The sequence below is a fragment of the Perca flavescens genome, chromosome 2 (genome assembly GCF_004354835.1).
Source record: "Perca flavescens isolate YP-PL-M2 chromosome 2, PFLA_1.0, whole genome shotgun sequence".
NCBI classification, from domain to species: Eukaryota; Metazoa; Chordata; class Actinopteri; order Perciformes; family Percidae; genus Perca; species Perca flavescens.
In genome coordinates this window covers 32,927,371-32,934,095 of record NC_041332.1, presented here as the reverse complement: position 1 = coordinate 32,934,095, position 6,725 = coordinate 32,927,371, and positions in this window count along the sequence as shown.

Here is a 6,725-nt window from a genome sequence, read left to right as displayed (position 1 = left end):
GCTCTCCTATATGGTTTTCCGGAAGTCGTGTTTGTACTCTCTGATTTACAGAGTGCAAACTGTGGGTTACCAGTTTATAAGTGCATACTGTACTGTATAAATTGCCTTGCAAAGAAGTTGAATGATGAGTGCTACTGTTGAATTTTGCCGCCACGTGGGCAGAGACATGATTTACTATAGTGCATGGTGCTAATTTTCCTAGCATATCTATGGCTAAATTTAAATGGAGGAAAAAGTGACAGATAGTATGAATGCATTGAAATAATGCCATGACTTTCTGAATGTATAAGCACATTGTTAACTAGTGCAGATGGAGTCCAAGTTCAAGCATGAAGATGAAAACAATTAGTATATTTCAGGATCATTTTGCTACTTTCTTCTGCTGAGATGGTGACTAGTGAGCATGCGTTAACTTTCTATGTTGCTGTTATTGTGAAACTGCCAGCACTTAAATCAGTGCTAAACAGCTGGACATAGAAGACAACAAATAAGAAGCAGAACAGACCAGAATTAAGGCTGTGGCTGAATTATGTGGTAGTCAGAACATAGAAATATGATATTATAACAACAGCAGCCACTGGTAGAAAATCTGCTGGTCATGATTTGACCACATTGTACTCGTCCCATTTGTTTTCCACTCTAAAAAAGACAATGTGTTTATAGCGTGCTGGGAGTGGATGATTCCCTAATAAATGTCACAACCACGATCCAGGCCTCCCCCTCACTTTTTCTTTGGGATATTTTTAGAAGGGTTTGGTCTACAATCCGCAAGTGAAAAGGCAAGGAATTGTTTTTGTTGATGCTCGTCTTACCACTTCAGTGCGGTGACTCGTGATGAGCTGGTGCCTCCATACGTCACAAGAGGCCAGAGTGAGTGGGAGTCAGGCTCCGGGATCTATTAAGGGGGGAGCCAGTCACCCAGGTTATTGGGCAACTAGTGACGGGGGACCGGCCCGTGGATTTCCACTTGCTGCTATTTTTGGGTAACAGCAGGTCTGTTTTGAGTTTAGAGAGAAGCCACAATATCCTATTAAGCATTGTTAAAGTAACTGAGCAATGTTTACTCAGAGAGCCTGCCTGGTAAAACAAAGTCTCCTAAGTCTCTGTATCTGAGTCTATGCGAGACAAATTACGGCTGTGGATGGATGGATGGATGGATGGATGAATAATAAATGGAGGAAAGATTGGATAGATGGATAAATGGATGCATGGATTGATTGATGATAGATAAAGATTAATGGAATGAATGGATTCAATGAATGGATGGATAGATGATAGACGGATTGGTGGATAGATGGATTTACTGGATGGATTCTGTGAACGAATGCATGAATGGATGGATGATAGATAGGTGATGGATGGATGGATAGATGAATTGGATAGATGGTAAGACTAATAGATGGATTTGGTGGATAGACGGATGGATGATAGAGGGATAGATGTATTTTTGGATGGATAGATGGATGGATTCAGTGAATGGATGCATGGATGGATGGATAATAGATACTGCCATGGCATAACCACAACCCTGGGAAAAACGTAATACTATCATTATGTCTAGGGGCCCATGGTTATACTCTGGTTTGCCAGGCCGCAGGTAGAATGAGTGGGCTCACCTGCTTTCATTTGGCTCAGCGTTTCTTCAGCCTCGACAGCCGATCAGACCTCTCTGTGCTTCGGCAGTCATTAGTCTGTGCTTCGTTGACAGTTTATTTGTAGATATTTAAGACGCGGACAAAACATAAACACAACTTGACGGGGGACAAAGATGATTCATTATGGCGTTCCGAAACACATGCTTCCTTCCTGTCTCTACTGACTCCCACATAGTCTGCATCACTTCTGCTTTGTAAGCTCTGTGATGCAAGTAAGCCACACCTCCCTCAGCCTGGCGGCCAATAGGAAACAATTGTGCCGTAACAGTACATAGATGGATGGATGGATAAAGATATGGATGATAGATGAATGATAGATGAATCAAAGAAGGATAGATGTATTGGTGGGTGAATGGATGCATGGATAGATGGATAAATGGATTAACAGATTGGATAGATAGATTTTTCATCTGTAGTCCCAGAATTGCACCAGAGATGAATGCGAGTTAACTTTGCCTGCAGCTGCAAAGAGTCCAGCCATGCTCTGGCCTCCTGGCTCTCATCCTGCGCCTCCTACTTTGTTTAGAAGCTGTCTGAACTTGATTACACTGTGGCTGGGTCAGCTGTGAGCACAGCCAGGTCAGACCCAACCAAAACTCACCATGGGCTGACACATAAAGCACAAATACACAACATTGTGCCTGGCTTTAAAAAAATATGCGGTCCAAATTATTGTAGAAGAGTGCGAAAGTTTTGAGACTTTATCCATTTTTATTCTATTCACAGAGTAAATGCTGATGGCTACTGATGACAAACCATATTATTTTTTTTTTTAAACATAAAACAATTGTCACATTCAAGCAATATCACAATATCACAGTAAATAAATATATATATATATATATATATTTATGTCTGAAATTTTATTATTATATTTTATATTTGGGGTGTTGGTTTATTACTGAAAGCCTGGTTGCCAAACTCATAGAGACGATTACTCTTTACATAGATAAATAAACCTTTTTTTGGGATGCTTCAGTTGATTTATTTTCAACTAGCAGAGCCATTATACTAGCCTGACAAGCCAGACCCACATCAAGATGTTGGGTCTGGGAGCTCACCATTGGCAGGGCTCAATCCGAGGGGCGGGATAAACGGTTCCCTCTGCACTCATAGCCAACCAGAGCAACGCTAGTTGATAGATTAAACTTTTGCCGTATCCGGTCGGCAAAACTCCGAACACAGATTCCTTTTTTTAAGAATGACTTCAGTGCCATTCTTTGTTCTTTTCTCAAAGAAAAGCTTAACTCCAAGTCTTCCAGAGTCGTGGCCAAAGCCAATTCGAAAGACCGCTGTTCGCCAGCACCAGCAGCCATCGTCTTTGTTTCCAAGTAGCAGGGAATTCATGCGGAACCGTTGCAACTCTGCCGTCATTATGTTAAGCCCGCCCACACGATGTGATTGGCCTGACCAGAATTTGTTTTCCAGCTCGCAAGCCAACAGAGAGTTGCTAGACTGACCCTGGCTGCAAATTACATTTTCTGCCGCTAGGGTGCGTCTAGATTTCTAGGCTACCATTATACTGACAAAACAAGTAACTTTACATTTGGTTAATATAGAAAAAAATACTCAATACTAATAATCAGATACGCTCACAATTTTAGACTTTGTTTAGTATCTCATCATCATCATCATCATCATCATCATCATCATCATCATCATCATCATCATCATCATCATCATCATCATTATCATTACCATGCACCTTTGTAGACTTTGTAAGCAAAACCAACACTTTCAATCACTGTCTTTAACAGGAAATAGATACGAACTTTATAACTGCAAAAACTGAATTAACTCAATTTCCTAAAATCAAAGTTAGATGAACACACGGCACACGATGTACTCTGAATGACCGATGCATTGCCAAACAGGTCTGTCAGTCTGGAAATCTGTGATGAAACTCGAGAGGAAGTGGAAAAAAACCATTATTTTTGGGAAACATTTACAATTTCAGTGATGACTGTTTATTTGCATTTCCTCTTTTTTCAGTGGTAATGTTATAAGAAGTCATTGGACTTATAACCAAGCAGCTAACACAGTATATATAAGCATATATTAGCAAGCACAATAAATGCCAAGAGTGACTAACATTGATGTGTTTATTTACATTGTTTGTCTGAGTGCTCCGTACCAATCCTTGGCCACTTCTGGCTCTCCTTTGGCTGGCTGTCATCCCGCGTGGTTTTCCTTCCTCTGAAGGGTAAACACAACACAGTCTCATTCAGACACCTTCTGGTTCCAGGACAGTTAAGAAAATGATAGCAAGCCATGTGCTGTCTGAGAAGAAAAAGAGCATCTTTACTGTGTCTGAGGTTTGGAGATGCCGGGCAGAGATTAGAAAAAAACTAAACAACAACTGGGGCCCACCAATTCTAAATTGGTTATGCAACCATAGCATCTCTGAATGTTGTGCAAGGCGACTAAAATTTGGAGTAAATATAAATTCCCCACAGACGAAGACGGTGAAGGTCGGATACAGAGCTTTTCTGATGAGCTTGGTTTTCCATGTGGCGTTAAAGCAGGAGTTCAACATTTTGAAAACATGCTTATTTGCTCTTTGGTGGGAAATTGGATGAAAAGATCAAGACTGCTTTCACATCTGTCCGGTAAATATACGAGCAGCCTGTTAGCATAGCTTAGCATGAAGACTGGAAAAAGGGGGAAAAACAGCTAGCTAGCAAGCTCTTTTTGAATGAATTTCCTCTCATCCTGTGTATGTTTATGAAGGCGATTTTTGATTTTTCACTCAAATGAAAACGTTACTCGTACAGACACGTCTTTGCCTCATGTTTCTGTGCCGACTTGCGTCTTCCCATTGGCTTTATATGAAATCGCTTCTCCTCTGAAATTTGCCTCGCGTTCTGTCCGAACACAGCTTTAGATGTGCTGGGAGGCAGATGTTTCTTACCGTTGGACAGGTTTGTGATGTAAGATAGTCTTCCTGGTTGAACTTAAGCTAAGCTTCATTTGTTGTAATGTTCTCATCTAAATCTAAAAGAAGCGTATTTCCCAAAACTTTACTGTGCGTACGTGCGTGCATTAGTGCGTGTGCGTGTGTGTGCATGCGTGTGTGCGTGCGTGCGTGCGTGTGTGTGTGTTTAACTATTTCTTTAACAGTATGTGAATAATCAAGCTGTGAGTATTTGGACTTCTTATGAATGACTCCTCAGCAGGTGCCAAGGCAGTAAGGTGATAAATGCTTGGAGGCTCAAATCACTCACAGAGGCATGTGAGACGGGTCTGGTGTCTACACACCGAGGAAAGGTCTGACACACACAATTACAAACAGTATCTTCCTCACCATCCTATCAAGCAAAGCACAGCAATCCCGCTGACAGACAGGAAGCATGTCAGAGTCAAAGGTCAGTCTCAACAGCGCAACGAAGCAGTGAGCACCGATTAAGATGGCACTGTGGGTAAAAGCGGGAGGGAGAGAAGCGGAAGACAGAGCCCAGTTATAATTGCTTGCGTAGGCTGACACAACAGAATTTACGGGCTGCAATGGAGCTATGCCGCTCATTTAAGACTGCTTATTTAAGAGCTAAGAGAGAGAGAAAAAATACAGAGCAGATATTTTGTTCACTTGTTTCTTAATCTGTTTTAGGCCCCTCCCTTTGCTGTTGCTAAATTTGTCTCCCCTTGCTCAAACGTAAAAAGCCAAAATGACACCATTCATTTTGTTGTTGTTGATGTAAGTACATTTAATCTAAAAGATACATAGTGTCAGGAAAATGTATCTCAACAGATAATGTCACAGATACACACCATGATGTACTGTAAGTACATTTAATCTAGAAGACAGACCCCCAGGTCCCCCCCACGCCATTATTTTGACTAGACTGTTTTTCCTCCCAGGGAAAGAGGCCAGAGGAAGTGTAGGTGACCTAGACTGGTTAACCACCGCCTCACCACGACTTGGCTGGGGCACTGCCACCCCCGCAGCCACCCTCTGCATCCACCACCTGCCAGGTCCACATTACTACTACGCCATGACCACTAAGTGGCTTTGCTCCAGTCCCAGCCTCTCATCGGGTCCATGCTAGGGTGCTTTCTCTCTCCCCATTGGTGTAAACAGTCTACCGTCTGGCCATCGGCTGACACCGAGCTCATTTTGGTCGTATTTTCAGGACATATATGTGTATGTTTGTGTATGTGAACCCGACTTGGGCATGTACCAGCCATTTGCACAGCTTTTGCTTTTTATGCATATACACTGTATATGTGCTTGTACCCTTATGTTGTTTTTCGTGCTACTTTTTCTCCATGTATTGCAACACCCCCAACCTCAAGCTGCTGTCTGAGACCAATCAGCTGAGGAGTCTTGGCTGCTGCAAATAAGTTTGTTCTGGACTCAACAGGGGGGTGTTGTACTATCTCTCCTGCAAATAGAAAACCCATAGAATATATATGCTCATTTACTAACGGGGAGACCACAGTGCACAGGGCCCCTTTCGAGAAAGGTTCTCACACACCCCTAAAAATGTCCTCCTGCAGCCAAGCACCAGATGTTGTCATCTGTCTACTGTTGATTGGAAAACACAAACACACCCGGCCACAGAGATTTAAGCGTGTTAGCTATGGGAGTTAAAACAGAAAGGGAAGAGATGCTAAGTCTCTCAGTGTTTGGACCCCGGGTGTTATTTGGGACAAAAAGGTGTACTGTAAACACTGCAGTTCAGCCTGTGCTACAGTCACACAGATATATACACACACACACACACACACACACACACACACACACACACACACACACACACACACACACACACACACACACACACACACACACACACGCACACCGCCCAACCCACTGCTTGTGGTACACTGCCTGAGGTGTTTCGGACCATTTCTTGGTGGTAGTAACACTCCACACATGCTATGGGACTGAGACATAACACAACAGTCGGTTAGACAATGGATATCTTTTTTGTTTACATCTGTCTGACAGCTACATTAGACTTTGTTACACTAATTCATGTTCTCTTAACCCTCCATTGGTTAATGTTGAAGCCAGCAGGATAAACGTCGGGAAGAGCAAAAGGTCATTTTGAACTTTCTGACCTTCTG